General features: G+C 39.0%; 1 protein-coding gene across 1 annotated transcript in view; it reads left to right on the top strand.

The window, feature by feature from the left end:
* Abcg2 (ATP binding cassette subfamily G member 2 (Junior blood group)) overlaps positions 1–18,414 on the top strand; it is a 123,598-nt gene that overhangs the window by 41,632 nt on the left and 63,552 nt on the right. The window lies entirely within an intron of this gene.

Here is an 18,414-nt window from a genome sequence, read left to right as displayed (position 1 = left end):
AAGCTTTAGCTTTGCTGGTATTAACTATTACAATGTTAAGCATAACCAGATACAAAAATGGTCTAAGTCACTTAATGCTCATTACACTTCAACTTTAGTTGCCCCACAAATAAACACTTAGGTTTAAATGTAACAAAAGATTTATTAGTCATAAATATGCCAAAGGGAAGAGACCAGTCTTGTTCATGAAATTTTTCTCCATTGGTACAACATGTCAGATTTGGCTGGGCATGGTGGTGCAGGCCTGTAGTTCTAGTATTTGGGAGGCTGAGGCAGGAATATCACCACAAGTTTGAGGCCAGCCTGGGCTACACAGTGAGTTCAAGGCCAGCCTGAACTATATAGCAAGACCCTGTCTCAAAGAACAAGCGGCTGGGCATGGTGGTGCACACCTTTAATCCCAGCACTTTAGAGGCTGAGGCAGGAGGATTGCTGCAAATTTGAGGCTAGCCTGGACAACACAGTGAGTTCAAAGCCAGTCTGAACTACATCATGAGACCCTGTCTCAATCCCCTGCCCCCAAGATACCCCAAACCATGGCAGATTCAGGTAAAAGTGGATAGGCCCCTGAATTACAGAAGACAGAGACAGTTTCATTACTTAGTCAACAAATATTTATCAAGTATATGTTGTATCCAAGGCTCTGTACTATGTAGGAGATACAATGAAGTGTAAGATAATGCTTTATATCTTTGTAGTTTCCATTTATGATACTATAAGGTATTCTGAAATCAGTTCTAGTTAGCTTCCTTGTCTCTGACCTTCAAGGTTCTTTATTTACAATTTTTTTCATGTCTCTTTCCTCATTTGTTTCCTTTGCTCTAGTTGAATCTTCATTCTTTTCATTTCCGGACTGATCTATGACTTCCCACATCATCCTTTCAATACACAAACACTAACTACTTTGACAGTGTCAACATCCTCTAGTATACTAAGCTTCCAAGAGTTTATAAACCTTACCATAAATCTAAACCACTTGGTGTGTCTCCAAGGCCTTCGACTATAAAGTGCTGAGATTAAAGGTGTGCAGCACCATGCCCAGCCTCTTCCTGTTTTTTTGAGATGGGGTCTTGCTGTATAGTTCAGGTTGGCCTTGAACTCACTGTGTAGTCCAGGCTGGCCTCAATCTAAGACGCCACCTGACTGAAATTTTGATCTGGCCTCATGATACCTTGAGTAGAACCTAATCTAATCTAAGCTCTTGATCACCAGACCTAGATGATAGTGGGTGTTGTTTAAAGATACTACCTTAGTGGTAGTCTGTTATTTGGTGATAGAAAAGAAATATACATCCCTTCCACTACCATAATCCCACTCTAATGTCCAAACAATGGCAATGACCAAAACCCAGAATTCTAGGGGGTAAATGCCAGTATCTGCAACAGTGACCTAATCCTCCTGCCTCAGCTTCTTTGCTTCCAAGAGATACCTCCATAAGCCACTATCATTTTTTCAATTTTTATTTTTTGTACATGTTTGCAGTATGTAATGATTTCATTTCTCACGAGGAGTTGATATATGTAGCTAATAGCTTTTCTTTTTTTTTTTTTTATTCCTTACCCTCTGTCCACCTCTCTCCACCTCTTGGTCACTTCCCTTTTGTAAAAGACCTATCTCCCTTTTTCCTATTATCTATCTTTTACTTTGGTCTTTATTTATATTTTATCATTCACATTTAAGAGAAACATGATTTTTAAACTTGTGCTTCTGATATATTTCACTCAACATTATGGTCTCTGGGTGCATCCATTTTCCTACAAATGACTCATTTATCATTCTTTATATATGTTAAAGTAGCACTCCATGGTGTATAAATACCACATTTCTTTATCCCTTCCTCTGTTGATGGACATATAAGCCACTTCCAAGATTTAGCTATTATGATTTATGCTGCTACAAACATAGGTATGCATGTACCTCTGTAATATGATGTCTTTAACTCTTATGTGAAGATACCTAGAAGGGGATTAGCTGGGTCCAATAGAATTACTAGTTTTAGGTTTTTGAGAAAATCTCCATACTGATTTCCAAAGTGGTTGTACAAGATTAAATTCCCACCAACAATGTTAAATGGTTTATTTTTCTTTGCAGCATTATTAGCATTTGTTATTATTCAATTTCTTGATGATGGCCATTCCTTCTGGGGTAAAACAGAATCTCAGCATTGCTTTAATTTGCATTTCTCTAATAGCCAGCAATGTAGAACTTTTCTTCATGTATTTATTAGTCATTTGTATTTCTGTGAAGTGTCTATTCATTTCAGTTGCCCATTTTCTTGATTGGATCTTTTATTTTGGAGGGTCTAATTTTCTTTATATATTCTAGATATTAGTCCTCTGTCCAAGAAATAGCTGGCGAAATTTTTTCTCATTCTGTAAGTTGTATCTTAACTCTGTTGGTTGTTTCCTTTGCTGTGCGTAAGTTTTAAAATTTGATATGATCCCATCTTTTGATTCTTGATATTTGCTATGCAACTGGGATTCTGTTCAAAGAGTCCTTGCCTATGCTTCTGTGTCTTCTCAAGTTTTACCTATTTTGTCTTCTAGCAGATAAAGTGTTTGTTTTAACATTTAGATCTTTGATCTATTTTTATTTTAATTTAAAGCATGGTGAGATATATGGATCTAGGTTAAATCTTTGGCATGTGAATATCCAATTTTCCTAACATCATTTACTAAAGAGGCTGTTTTTCCTGCAATGTATGTCTTTGGTGCCTTTGTAAAGAAAAAAAAAAAATCAGCTGAATATGCCTGGGATGGTTTCTTCAACCTCTGTTCTGTTCCTTTGATCCTCATGTCAATTTTTGAGTCAGTACCATGCTTTTTCACAGGTGGCTAGATCTAGAGTGTGTGATGCTGGGATTAGATATGATCCTGGGATCAAGCATGTGTGATTACTAAATTAGTCCACTGACTGGTTTGGCACAGTAATGGATGTAGATAATGGGAAGGTGCAAGTAATACCTGCACTGAAGGTGCATAGCCTTGATAGAATATAAGGGATGGATAGGGGGCTGCTGTCATCACTTGCTGTTTCACTATCTTGTTGCTTGTTGCCTTGCTGCCTGCCATGAACTTTTTCTCTTCTGGAATGCTCCTCTGCCATACCACTAAGCTTTGAAGTAAACCAACTATGGTCTGAAACCTCTACAATAAACCTGTTCTCTTTTTAACTTTGGTTTCAAGTATTTTGTCTCAGCAATGAGAAAAGTAACTAAGACAAATAAGGTCCCTCTATACCTATTTTCTTTAGGGTTTTTAAAAAATCATGAATATTTTTAGATTTCTTCAAAGGTTTTTTTCTATGTATATTGAGATGATCATGTGATTTTTGTTTTGAATCTGTTTATGTGATATACTATCCTTACTGATTTGTAATCCCTGCATGGGATGTATGATCTTTTTGATGATTTGTTGCAGTCTTCCAGTATGTTGTTGAAGATTTTTCTATCTATGTTCACTAAATAGGTTGGCCTATAGTTCTCTTTTTTGGTTAAATCTTAGTCTGGTTTTGGAATCAGGGTAATGGTAGCTTCCAGAAATGAATTTTGGAGTATTCCTTTTCAATTTCACTAAAGTTTTCAGGGTTTGATGTTAGTTCTTCATAACATTCTTGTAGAATTCAGCAGTGAATCTACCAGCTTGTGGGCTTTCCTTAGTTGGTTAGTTTTTTTTTTAAATTACTGCTTCAATTTCATTTCTTATTATTGAATTATTCAGGATTTTATATCTTCTTTGTTCTGTTTTGGCAATTTATATGTATCTAATATCTATTTCTTCTGAGCCAGGCAGCAGCACCACTGAGCTAAATCCCCAGCCCTTTCTTCTGAATTCTTCAATTTTTTGGAATGTAAATTTTTTGAAGTAGTAGCAATCTTCTCAATTTCAGTGATGTCTATTTTGATTTCACCTTTTTCATTTTTAATTGTACTAATTTGGGTCTTTTCTTTCCTTTTGGGGGCAAGATTAGCTCAGGGTATATCTATTTTATTTATTGCTTCAAAGAGCCAGGTCTTCATTTTATTAATTCTTTATTTTATTGGTACATTTTTTATATACATAGTGATCACATTCATCACAGGGAATTTGTACCTGTACATAATATATCTTGATTCTTCTTTTGCCCGTTTCCCTCCCTTCCCTTTCTTCCCCTCTTATTTACAAAAGCTTTGTTTCCATTCTTTCCTTTGATTCTCTTTTTCTTTCTTTTGCACTTCCTTCCTTTAGTGTATCTCTTTCCTTCTCATTTGAACATTTTCTTCCTATTTTTCAATATCTATCATCCACTTTGGTTCTTATTTACACTGTTGGTATCTCACATAAGAGAAAAAAATGTGATATTTAAACATACAATAAGGTGGCTGAATGCATTGGGAATTGTTTCTGCATCTTCTCTTCTCTTCCATTGCTCTTTGTGCACCCCCCAGTACCATGCTGTTTATATCATGGTAACTTTGTAATAAAACTTCAAATTGGGGATTGTGGTTCCCGATTTGCTGTTGTTTTCCAGAATTGCTTTTGCTGTTACAGATTTCTTCTTGTTCCATATGAGTTTTAGGATTGTTTTCTCTAGTTCTGTGATGTATGTTGTTGGTATCTTGATTGGGATTGCATTAAATCTGTGTAACAGTTTTGGAATTATGACTGTTTTCACTATATTGGTTCTGCCTATCCAAGAACAGAGATCTTTCCATTTTATGATATCCTCTTTGATCTCCTTTTTCAGACTACACAGTTTTCAGTGTATAGGTCTTTCACTTCCTTTGCTGACTGATTCCTAAGTATTTCATTTTTCTTGATGACATTGTCAAAGGTGCAGCTTCCCTAATTTCTTTCTTAGTTGTGTACAGGAATGCTATACATTTTCAAGTGTTGACTTGAATTTGGTTATTAATTCTAGGAGTCTTTTGGTGAAGTTTCTGGAGTCTTCTATGTAATCATATCATCAGCAAATGATAATTTAACTTCATCCTTTTTTTTCTATATTCTTTTTATTTCTTTATTTTGTATAATTACTCTGGCTAATGTTTCCAGGACTATATTGAACAAAAGTGGTGATACTGGCCATTCGTGTTCCTGATTTTAGAGTAAAAGCTTTCAGTTTTTGACCATTTAGTATGATGTTGGCTGTTGGTTTTTCATAGATGCTTTTTCTCATAGACTGAGAACAGACCTTCTATTTCAATTTTCTGTGTGTGTTTTTTTTAAATCACAAATGGGTGCTGGATTTTGTAAAGTGCTTTTTCTGCACCTATTGAGGTGCTCATGTGATTTTTTTGTCTTTGGCTCTGTTACTGTGATATATTACATTTATTGATTTAAGTATGTTGAACCATGCCTGCATCTGTGGGATGACTCCTACTTGATCATGGTAGGTAATCTTCTTAATGACTTGCTGCATTCTACTTGCCATATCTGATTGAAGATTTCTGTATCTATGTTCATTAAGGAAATTGGCCTGTAGTTCTCTCTTTTGGTTGGATCCTTCTCGGGTTTTGGTATCAGGGTAATGCTTGCTTACAGGGATGAGTTTGGGAGTATCATTTCCCTTTCAATTTCATGAAAGAGTTTGAGAAGTGGCATTAGATCTTCTCTAAATTTTTGTAGAATTCATCAATGAATCAGTTGGGATCTGGGCTTTGCTTGTTGGCAGTTTCTTTTCTTTTCTTTTTTTTGGTCTGTACATAATATATCTTGATTCTTCTTTTGCCCGTTTCCCTCCCTTCCCTTTCTTCCCCTCTTATTTACAAAAGCTTTGTTTCCATTCTTTCCTTTGATTCTCTTTTTCTTTCTTTTGCACTTCCTTCCTTTAGTGTATCTCTTTCCTTCTCATTTGAACATTTTCTTCCTATTTTTCAATATCTATCATCCACTTTGGTTCTTATTTACACTGTTGGTATCTCACATAAGAGAAAAAAATGTGATATTTAAACATACAATAAGGTGGCTGAATGCATTGGGAATTGTTTCTGCATCTTCTCTTCTCTTCCATTGCTCTTTGTGCACCCCCCAGTACCATGCTGTTTATATCATGGTAACTTTGTAATAAAACTTCAAATTGGGGATTGTGGTTCCCGATTTGCTGTTGTTTTCCAGAATTGCTTTTGCTGTTACAGATTTCTTCTTGTTCCATATGAGTTTTAGGATTGTTTTCTCTAGTTCTGTGATGTATGTTGTTGGTATCTTGATTGGGATTGCATTAAATCTGTGTAACAGTTTTGGAATTATGACTGTTTTCACTATATTGGTTCTGCCTATCCAAGAACAGAGATCTTTCCATTTTATGATATCCTCTTTGATCTCCTTTTTCAGACTACACAGTTTTCAGTGTATAGGTCTTTCACTTCCTTTGCTGACTGATTCCTAAGTATTTCATTTTTCTTGATGACATTGTCAAAGGTGCAGCTTCCCTAATTTCTTTCTTAGTTGTGTACAGGAATGCTATACATTTTCAAGTGTTGACTTGAATTTGGTTATTAATTCTAGGAGTCTTTTGGTGAAGTTTCTGGAGTCTTCTATGTAATCATATCATCAGCAAATGATAATTTAACTTCATCCTTTTTTTTCTATATTCTTTTTATTTCTTTATTTTGTATAATTACTCTGGCTAATGTTTCCAGAACTATATTGAACAAAAGTGGTGATACTGGCCATTCGTGTTCCTGATTTTAGAGTAAAAGCTTTCAGTTTTTGACCATTTAGTATGATGTTGGCTGTTGGTTTTTCATAGATGCTTTTTCTCATAGACTGAGAACAGACCTTCTATTTCAATTTTCTGTGTGTGTTTTTTTTAAATCACAAATGGGTGCTGGATTTTGTAAAGTGCTTTTTCTGCACCTATTGAGGTGCTCATGTGATTTTTTTGTCTTTGGCTCTGTTACTGTGATATATTACATTTATTGATTTAAGTATGTTGAACCATGCCTGCATCTGTGGGATGACTCCTACTTGATCATGGTAGGTAATCTTCTTAATGACTTGCTGCATTCTACTTGCCATATCTGATTGAAGATTTCTGTATCTATGTTCATTAAGGAAATTGGCCTGTAGTTCTCTCTTTTGGTTGGATCCTTCTCGGGTTTTGGTATCAGGGTAATGCTTGCTTACAGGGATGAGTTTGGGAGTATCATTTCCCTTTCAATTTCATGAAAGAGTTTGAGAAGTGGCATTAGATCTTCTCTAAATTTTTGTAGAATTCATCAATGAATCAGTTGGGATCTGGGCTTTGCTTGTTGGCAGTTTCTTTTCTTTTCTTTTTTTTGGTTTTTTTTGAGACAGGGTCTCACTATGTAATTGAGACTGACCTGGAACTCACTATGTAGCCTAGTCTGATCTTGAACTCACAGCAATCCTCTTGCCTCAGCCTCCCAACTGCTGGGATTACAGGCATGCACCACCATGCCTAGCAAATGGTAGTTTCTTAATAATACCTTCAATTTCACTGGGCAATACTGGGTTATTTAGAATTTTTATAGGTTCTTAATTTAGCTTTGGTAATTCATATGCATCCAGGAATCTGTTTGTTTCTTCTGAGTCTTCCATTTTATCAGAGTACAGGTTCTCAAAGTAGGTAGTGCTGATTTTTTTTTTTTTTTTCTTTTTGGTAGTGGGGATCGAACTTGGGACCTTGCACTTGTGAGGCAGGTGGCAGCACCAATGAGCTAAATCCCTGTCCTGGTATTGATGATCTTTTTATGTATTCCAGTTCTTTCCTATGTTGGACATTTATGGTTTTCTTCCATTTCTGAAAGGCCTGTATTTTTTTTTATTTGTGTCTTCTCTAGAGTCACTAACCATGGCCTTCATAATGGCCATCATCTCTTTAGTAAACTATGCAATTTTTTTATTTGTCCTTTTTTTCTAGAGCCTCATTCATCTGCTTTGCTACACTTCTGCTGGTACCATTTCAGAAATTTCAGGTGGTGGCTTTTGATTTCTTCCACCTCAATGCTCCATGGAATTGCCTTGCGTAAACTGGAGGCCTGGAGTTACATCTTGTTTGTGTGTTTTCTCATTTTTTATTTTCTTTGTTGATGTTTGTAAATTGCTTATGGTAGGTAACTTTGTTACTACTACTGAGACCTTTCAAGGAAATGATTACTTTTCAGAGATGTCTTCTACATGTAGCTGGCTTTTGGACTCACTCGTCCTCCTGGTGCTTCATTTGTAGATTCGAGGGTCCTCTCTCATGGGGGAAGCTGGGAGTGGGAGCGGGGGTAATGCAGTTTGCCTTCTCCCTCTGTACTGTACTCCATCTCCTAACTTTTTTGCAGGTTCCAATCTTTCCTTCAGATCCTTCTGGGGTCCCAGGAATTCACAGCCCTCCTTCCTCTCTTCCTCAAGTTGTTATTCTCCAGTGTCTGGATTCTGAATCTTGGAGAGGTTGATTTGCTGCTGCTTATCACTCCACCATCTTCTTGGAAGTCTTCATTAATTCTTTGTGTTGTTTTAGTTTAAATTTCTTTAAATTCTGCTGTGATCTTTAAAAGTTTCCTCTTTGCACTAGCTTTGGATTTGGATTGTTCTTGTTTTCTGGGACAGTTGAAGTGCATCACATCCTTAATCCAGCATCACACATTGAAGATCCACCCACCTCTCAAAATACCTGCTTATGACCACAAGTGGCTTTTGGGTGGGGAGTGAAGCAGCTAGATATAGGCAACTAGATAACAATCAGTCTGAGTTGGAAGTTATTTTATTTTAGGGCTGGAAACTCCAAGCTCTCCTGGCCTTGTAAGATTTGTGTTGAGAAGTCTGGAGTAATTATAACGTGTTTACCTTTGTATGTGTTTTGTTGCTTTTTGCTAACAGTTTTTAAAAGTTTTGTCTTTCTGCTGGACTTCTGAAATTCTGGCTATGGTACACAGTGGAGAGGTACATTTCTGACTGTGGCTTTTTCAGGTTCTATATGGCTCACTTATCTGTATGTTAAATTACTTTTCTAGATAAGGAAAGTTTTTAGGCACTATTTGTGTAAACAGGGTTTTAAAAGTGTCATTTATGCTGTTTTCTGATTTTTTCACTTATTCCAATTAGTCTGTTTTGCATCACCTACCAGCTGTTGGACCAATTTTTCATGTTCTCCTGCTGTTTTTAAGGTATCTCTGAATAACTGCTCATCACCATCAGTCCTCTATTCTAGTTATGACCCTTTATCCTCACATTGGTCACTTCCGTTGCCTTACTTTCAACAGGAATTTTTTTTTCCGCTACCAGGGATCGGACTCAGGACCTTGTGCTTGCCAGGCAGGTGTGGTGCCACTGAACTACATCCCTGGCTCAAGAAAAATTTTAATCACCTAGATTTCTTTTTGATAACTCTTTATTGACTAATTCTTTGATAAACTGCTCACACATACTTTGTTTCATTTTTAAAGCTCAGCTAGCTTTTTATTAGTGTCTTTTGTAAACTCACTGATCATTTTGCTTAATATGTCTATTATCATTTGGTTATATCTTTCATCAGTTTCCTGAGCACCTTATTGATTTGTTTTCATCTCTTTTATCAGTTCCAATAATTTGGCTGATTGGCTTTTCATGGCCTCTCCCTCAATGCTTCATGCATCAGCTTTGGGGTAGTTTAAAGTTTCTGGAGGAATTTTGTTGTCTTGTCTTTTTATGTATTTTTTTTTTTGTGCTAAGGTTAAGGGGTCAATTATAGTGAACAGACCATGTTGGTACTATGGAGACCTGTTTAGTCAGTATCTGCTTTTTAGCTATATACCCTGGGCCTCTACCACAAGAATTAACCACTTCTGTTAATTTAGGAGGGTAGGCTGCAGTGTAATTGTCCCAGCACCAAGTTATGTGGCATTGGGCTAGATTATTGTTAACTACACAAAGGTTATCCAGATATTGGCCTACAGAGAAAATCAGTTAATAGCAACAACTATGCCTCCCTAGCAATAGCAGTAAAATCAGCAATAATAGTATCATTAAAGACAAACTGGGCATTTACAGACACCATGTACTAGTAATATACCACCCTTAACCATAGAAAATAGATCTACAATTATAGTATAAGCACACTGACAAATGAAATATTGACATAGAGTAAATATCTACTAAATGCAACAATAAAAAGTATTCAATAGTAATAGCATATAGTTAACAAAATATCTAAAGATTAATAAAGCTTAACAGTTATACTAGTAAAGATGGAGTTGGGGAGAGGAGAATGAATACAATAAAATATGAAAAATTAATCAAAGGAAGGCAAGAAGGAGAGAAAAGTGAGATAAAGCATAAAAATAAGATGAGTAAAAATAAATAGACTTTGATAAAAGTAACAGAAAACAAATAAAAAAGAGAATGAGAAAGCAAAATAAGGAAAAAGGACAAAGAAGAAAAAAATTAAATGGAGAGAAAAAAAGGGAAAAAAATACCAAAGCCCCCAAACCAATGAAGGAAAAAGAAAAAAAAAGTCTAAAAAAATTCTTCGGTGCTCACTTCAGCAGCACATATACTTAAAAAACTTCTGTATTTTTGAATAAATAGTTTCTTACCAGAATTTGCAGTATTGGAATCCAGCAAGTCACAGTTTTGTCCATTGAAATTTATAGCCTGTGGGTTTGTAAATGCCCCAACCTTCCTAGGCCCCTCCCTGGACTGTGGCAACTGTCCAAGCAGAGGCATGTCCTTGCTCATGTTGGTAGAGGGGAAGTAATCAGACCACTGGTCTGTGCTGGGTTAGACAGGTAGGCAGGGTGTTAAGCAGACTTCTGGATTTGATTCCAGCACTTTCAGATCCATCCACTTCTGAAAGCCACACTAACCAGGCCCACCTGTGCTTTTCCTGGCCTAAGCTTAAGCTTCACAATGGGTTTATGTGTAGCCTGAACCCTGTCCCTGACTGTCTCCTTTGGATCTCATACCTAGTCACTACAGGAGAGTGACCCTGGAAGTGACCCTGAAGTGGAGTTGCTTTATACTTGTTTTGTGGCTCAATCTTAAACAATTAACTTCTTCCCAAAATAGCTTTTTAAAATCCTCTTCAATATAGCAGATGCTGCGCTAGATTTCTTCTCCAACTCTAGCCTGCCATAGAGTCACTTTTGGAGGAAAATCTCAGTTTTTATAGTTTACAGTAGCCTGGGCTTTTCTTTGTGCCTAAAGCTGCTGGCCCAGTCTGGTATTCTCCTCAGATCTGGTGCCTCATAGGGGCTTACCTTCTCTCCTCGGGCATTGGTCTTATCCATGATCAGGCAAGTTATTTGGTTGGGGCCTTTGCTGCCCAGTGCTGAGGGGAAACAAAATGGAGAGCAGGCATGTTGGTAGGTGGAAGTGACCAGAGCACAGAATCCATGGGCATGAAGTTGGCTGGGGATGAACACCTTACTTCCATTTATCCACAAGCACCACTCTGTCCCATGGTTGCAGCTTCTGTCCAACTGTAGGTACAACTTATTTATTTTACCTATTTTATTCTTGGGCATGGCTTCTGTCTCATATGCCTCTTCTACCTGCCTGTCCCTAGCTTCACTTGACTCAGAGCAATGAGTCACTTTCCTCATTCAACTCCCTTGCTCCATTTTTTTTGTTGCCTTACTGAACCAGCAGAACTACAACCCAGTTTTATTCAACCCTGTACCTTCACATCCTTATGAATGAGGAAGCCATACTCACTTGTGGCTTTCATGCCACTGTGCTTATGGAATCCAATCTTAGGGTCCTGGTGTTATTGTGTAGGCTCTCCATATGTTTTTATTAGTGTGGTGAAAACCTTTTCCTCTGCCACCTTCCACCCAGAGGTTTGGGCAAATTAATTGGCAAGAAAATGGACAAGGTATGTGCATACAGGAACGTGTAGCTAAAGATGTTTTATTGAACAACTGTAGATAGTTTATATGCCAAGGTAAGATGTAAAAAGGTAGGACGGAGAAATTGCTTCTATTAGAAGACAAAGGAGCTTTTAGCGAAAATGAAATAGTCTGTGATAATCTTTGGTTATGTTAATTGCTCACGTGGGTGCAAATAGTCAATATCCTGACAGGGAAGCTTCCAGAGAGGAGCTCTATGGCAGCTTCACTTCTAGGAGGCTCTGGCTTTAGTCAGATAGTGAAGGCTTCATACTGGCTTCTTCTTGCATCAGCTGAATCTGAAATGTCCTCAGTTTAAAGTAATCTTCCATTCCAGTACTCTGGGAGGTTATGACAGAAAGATCATGTTTGAACTTAGCCTGGGCAACTCAGTGACTTAGTAAGGGCTGGTCTCAAAGTAATAAAAATATTGCGAATGTAGCTTGGGGCTAAGGCTCTGGATTCAATTGCCAACAAGCAAACAAACAACTCAGTAAGTCCTGGTGTGTCCCTACATTTTCATCCTCTGACATTTTGTTAGGGCCTTGAGGCAGACAGAAAATGACCTCCAAAAATGGCCTTGCCTTAATACACAGAATGTATATTAGGGCACACAGAAAGGGAGAATTAAGATTACTGATAAAATTAGAACCACTAAACAGATAACTTTAAAGAGGGTCATTAAAAGCTGGGTGTGGTAGCATATCTGTAGTTTCACCTATTACAGAGGCTTGGATGAAAACTGAATTAAATTTTCCAATAAGGTGAACATTGAACCTAATGATTGAATTTGAGTTGGTTTTCATCCAGTTTGGTTTGCCACCAGAATTATGGAAAGAATAAAGTTTATGAACTGAGATACCACTGTACTTGACTGCACAAATTCAAGGCTAATCTGGGCAACATAGTGGGAGCCTGACTGAAAGAAAAGGAAGACAGAATTAGAAATGTAAAAGGCCAACTGAAAGTGTCAGAGAAAGACATGAGGATTCAACTGAAGAAAAAAATAGGAAACAGGTTCAAAGAGATGCTGTGTTTGTTGCCGGCTTTGAAGATGGAGAAATGGGTCCATGAGACAAGGAAGGCAGGAGGCCTCTACAAGCTTGAAAAGGTTCTAGAAAGGAACAACCATATTGGCATCTTTATTGTAGCCCAACGCATAGGTACCACATCAAATTTATGACCTAAAGAAATATAAGATAATAAATTTGTGTTGTTTTAGTTTTTTGTTTTGTTTTGTTTTTTTGAGACAGGGTCTCACTATGTAGTTGAGACTGACCTGGAACTCACTATGTAGCCCAGGCTGGTCTCGAACTCACAGTGATCCTCCTGCCTCAGCCTCCCGAGTGCTGGGATTACAGGTGTACGCCACCACATCCGGCGAATTTGTGTTGTTTTAAAGTCAAAGTTTATGAAAATTTGTTATGGTAGCAATTAAAAACTAATATAGGTCAATTCCAATGTATGTTATTTTCTGTAATGCATTCTGTAATCTTACCATTCACACCACTGTATTGGAAAATAAACATGTTTTGTGCTCTCACAACACAACAATAAGCACAGACTTCTGTGCCCTTTGAAGGTTGTGTGCTTTTCCCCACTAGTAAGCAATCAACTATAGAAGACACCAGCTGGGTCCCCTCTAATCCAACTGAACTCTGACACTATCTACCTGGAGAGAGTGTCACTCATTTTACAGCTTGAGGGCTCAGTTCCCAAGACTATCACCACTCAAGACTCAGTTGCAAGTCCAGGCCTCTGGAAAGTCTGACTGACTAAAAACTGAGGTGCCCACCACCCCCTCCCCATATTCCATTAATTTGTTAGCATGGCTCACAGATCTCAGGCAAATACATACATGTATTTTAGAGGATGCAAATAAGCAGCCAGATGAAGAGATACAGATAGGTCTAGAAGAATCGCAAGTACAAGAGCCTCCAACTTCATGGAGTTGGTGTGTGTCCCTCCTCCTACCATGTAGATGAACTGTTGTTCACTATCTGAAAGCTTCCATGTGCTCGGCAGTCCAGAATCTCCCTAGATTCTATACTTTTGAGTTTTTGTAGAGACATCATTGCACAGGAGTGACTGAAGCATGGACAACTGTGTAGAAATGTGACTGGATAAAAAGGAGATTACCCAAAGCTAGCAGACTGGGCAGGGAAATTTAGCAAGACCCACAGACCTGGATTTTTCAGAATGTTTTGGTTGAGGGCATGGGATGAGATCACTTCTGAAATGCATGTTTTATGGAAATGGTAGAGCACTTGCGTAGCATAGGCAAGGCCCTGGTTTGATCCCCAGCACTACAAAAAGGAACAAACCTTTGCACGCCCAACTCTCCACGTTCTTCTAGTGCCTAGAACAGAGGTTAATGAAGATATGCATTAAATATATAACTGCTGAAAGAAATGTATAGTTTATTGCCTACTATCAGACAAAGTGGGTCAAAGCTGAGTGGGCAGAGGAAAGATTTTCCTCTCAACACCAAAAAAGCAAATGGAGAGCCTGCCCAACAACACTAGGGCCCCTAAGATTGGATTCTATAAGTACAGTGGGAGGAAAGCACAAATGAGTGTGGCTTGCTCATTCACAAAGATGTGAAGGTAGAGCGTCAAATAAATTCCAGGATGTGGTTCTTCTGGTGGGTAAGGCAACAGTAAAGTGGAGCAATGGAGCTGAATGAGAAAGTGATTCATTGTAGGAAAAGGAAGCCAGGGAAAGACAGAGATAAAGCAGGTGTATATCGAGGTTACTTGGAGGCAAAGGAGTTGGGGCAGGAGAGGGCAATGCAGAAAGTCAAGTCTGTTTCTCAGTGACGTTCCCCTGCCTCCTTTCACCTGCTCATTGTCTCTCCAATTTCAGAAAGCAAGTATTATTTACTTTAGCTTTCCCTTCCCTCTAATTAAGACATTTATCTCTATGTGGATACATCCTTCCTTTCTTCAGCCACAATTCAGAAATTTTCCTTAGCCAGGTGTAGTGGTGTGACACTATAATTCCTACTAACGTGGATGGAGCAGGATTGTAATTTTAAGGCTAACTTGAGCAACATGGTAAGACCTAAACTCAAAAAAAAGGGGTGCATTTAATGGGGCAAGAGGTAAACAGATAAATAGCTTAGTGGTAGATTGCTTTTGCCCAGCATGCACAAAGCTCTGGTTTTGATCCCCAACACTGCAAAAAATTTTTTTCTTTCCTAATTCTAATTTGTCTGAATTCCATTTCCATTCTGCTTTCTAACAGTGTTCATCAGCTTTCTATTAGTGTGACAAGATATCTGGGATTATCAACTTATGATAAAGAGAGATTTTGGCTTCTGCTTTCAGATGGTTCAGTTCAAGGTCACATGGCTCCAGGGCCTTTGGATCTGTGGTGAGATGGTATAGCATGGTGGGAGGGTGTGGTAAAGGAGGCTGCTTTTCTTATGGCAGCTGTGAAGAAAAGAGGCTGGGTTCTCAATATTCTCTTCAAGGGTGCATCCATAACGACCTAACTTCCTTCCACTAGACCCAACCTCTTTAAAGTTCTACTGTCTCCCTATATCACCAAGCTAAAGCCCAAGTCTTTAACATATGGGGCACATTCTAATCCAAACCACAGCACTAAGGGATCCAGTATGCCTTTTCTTGTTTATGGCTTGTCCTCTTGGACTGCACACAGATTCTTACCTGCCTCATTTAAATGAAATACATTTTTTCTCTGAACCTAATGTAGCCTTTAGTGAAAGTTTTATCTCTCACTTTCTTCTAAGAATGAAACTGTTGGGAGGAGTTGTTTAAATGTTTATTCCATTCCTTAACTTGTCACTGCTTGAAACATTATAGACAAGTTTCACTCAATTCATCAGAAGTCCTTGGTATCTGTAAACAGAACCATGAGGGTACATATCACATATATAGTATAGCCTCTCCTCCACTACTTTAGTTTAACTGGGCCCAAAAGAAATGTTAATCTAAATATGCCCCAGCCCAAGCCCTGTTTGAAATCTGGACTTGCCATGAGAAAATGACCCTGGGGAGTTCACTACTGGAATGAGCACTAAGGAATGTAATGGGTCTTTCCCAGCTCTTTCCAACTGGAATTCAGGCATCACCAAGAGTTTCATTACTGGTTTTTGTAAATACTGAGCAGTTAACACTTTTCAGATGACACAGCAGAGGTCTTGTGATGGAGGGCAGAGAGCGATGGCCTGGGAAACTGTAGGTCTCATAACTTGGCCTTGTGCAAATTTATCTACTTTGGATTAGGGATGATTCTATGACCTAAAGTACCTGAACACTAAAAGTAACATTAGGGCATTTGAAAACCATTGGCTTCAAATAAAATGCTAACTTTTCATTTAAAATGACTCATTTCTTTTTTTAGTGCTAGGAATTAAACCCAGGGCATCGTTCATGCTGGACAAGCACTGTACTACTGGCCTATATCTCCAGTCTTTAAAGAGTTTTATTTTGATGGGCCTGGGATTTAGCTCAGTGGTTCTACCAGCTGCCTTGCATGCAGAAGGTCCTGAGTTTGATCCCTGGTACAAAACAAAACAAAAAAATTACTCTGAGCAGGGTCTCTCCAATTGGCCAGGCTGGCCTTGAACACCTGATCCTTCTGCTTTCCAAGTACCTGAGGTTATAGGGTGTACAACCATACCTGACAAAATTGTTTACAATTCAATATACTCATTAAATACTGGTGGTAATCTGAATTTGCCAAATAATTTTTTACATATGCTGGGGATCAAGCATAGGGCCCTAAGCATGGTGGGCAAGTGCACTACCATTGAGCTCCATCCTCAGCCAGTGTGGAAAAAATCTGATGACCCAATAATCTTGATAAAATATTAGGATAAGGTTAGTAACTCAAACAACTTTACCTATTAAATATACTGACTTATCAATGTGAAATATAACAACTGAAATATTTAAAATTTAGACTAAAATAAGGCAAAAACTTCCATAGTTATAGAGATTTTAGCCCTATTTTGGGTGAGGATATTACTTTTAAGTATTGCTGTCTATGATAAAATATGTACCTTTTATCAACTTATTTTACCTTTATATGCCACCACACTTGTCTAATTTTTGCAGTTTAAAACATTTCCCTAATAATACAGTCCTTGTAGACATTATGTTTTCCCCCCTTGAAACAGAAATTTAAAAAATTTCCCAAGATACTAAATATCAATCTGGAATGTAGATTTTGGGTGCAAAGCACCTTAGCTCATCTAAAATTAAAAATATAAAAAAATTCTCATCACCTGTCTCATTAGGTCCTAAAATTACAGAAGTAGTCTGGGAGCTCCTGCGTGGGATGGAAAATGATGGCTTCTTAACCCTGACCCAGATTGTGGGTGAGTAGCCTTAGCTGATGCTTCTCTCAGGATAACCCTGGAGTAGGAAGTTTCATCCTCACAGGAGTGGATCTTGATATCATCCAAGATAGGCAGGGCACATTCCTTGTCTTTTTGAGGTATTACCCATCCCTATTCGATCCTTCCACACGTGTACAGGACACAAGACCCCAGCTTCTGGGATGTGATCTTTCCGGTCCGGCTAATAGCTCATGAATAAAGTCTTGAAACAGGAACTCAGAAATCAAATCTTGTAGGAGGTCTATTTCCCAGAAATCTCAGGAAACATCACACAAAGATGACAGTGGCCATAATCCTAACTGCTCCTTCCACAATTGCATCCTCTGCCTCTAGGGTCTTTGAAGGGGAAAGGCAAGAGTCTCTGTGTCTTGGAGCTCCAGCTCTGGGATGTGACCATACCTGGACAGGCCCGACTTTGTGCAGGACCTTCTTGCGCAAGGAGGTTCGAAGCTCTGCCGGTCCTGTCGCGCCCTCACCTGCCCTGGATGCGGGCCTGGCTGGCGCCCTCAGCGCCCGCACCTGCGCAGTTTCCGTCTGTGCCCCGCACTGCATTGTGGGAACACCTCTTCCCCAGTCTACCTTGACAGAGATTTGTCCAGAACAAACACTTCACCCAGATGCTTGGCTCATCACATAAAGTTCCTTAAACGTACACAGTATAGTATTTTAAAGAAGATTCAGAAACATCACCTACCATGGACTATCTTCTCTAGATTTCTTGGCTGAACCTTTCCTGTGGTGGGTGACGAAGTTACAATACTGTAAATCCCTGCGTCCACCCAATGGATAGTAAGATTTTTGTTTGTAACGCGACCAAGCAAACATCTCCCTGCAGGTGCTAATTTCGAGGCGCCAGTCCCTGGACAGCAGGGTCACCCTGCGGAGTCTTCTCAGCCCCAGACCGCCATGAGGAGGAGACCCCTGGAACCTTCTGCCCCAAGCTTCCATTCAGCCCCCAGCCCTTCCCTTTCGGTTCAGACCGTATTAGCCCTGGGGCCAAACCGCCTCATTTCTTCGCTTCTTCCTTCACCCCAAGCAGGGCCTCTGGGGGGAGACCTGGGAACCGGCGGCAGAGGCGCTCCGAGGTCCCAGTCAGCATGGCCTTCCTGGGACCCCGGCGTTAATTGCTGCAGCCCCGGGTGGGAAACGCCTGGGCCTCTCGGCGACGCCCCGCCCCGGCGCTTATCTCAGCGCGGCAGGCAGCGCCACGATTTCCGCCCTGCCCGGTCATCCCGGGACCAGGCCACCA

Source organism: Fukomys damarensis, unplaced genomic scaffold (assembly GCF_012274545.1).
Source record: "Fukomys damarensis isolate Sample0158 unplaced genomic scaffold, DMR_v1.0_HiC HiC_scaffold_32, whole genome shotgun sequence".
Taxonomy (NCBI): domain Eukaryota; kingdom Metazoa; phylum Chordata; class Mammalia; order Rodentia; family Bathyergidae; genus Fukomys; species Fukomys damarensis.
Note: the sequence above shows the minus strand (reverse complement) of the source record. Positions and strands in the feature narration are given on the sequence as shown.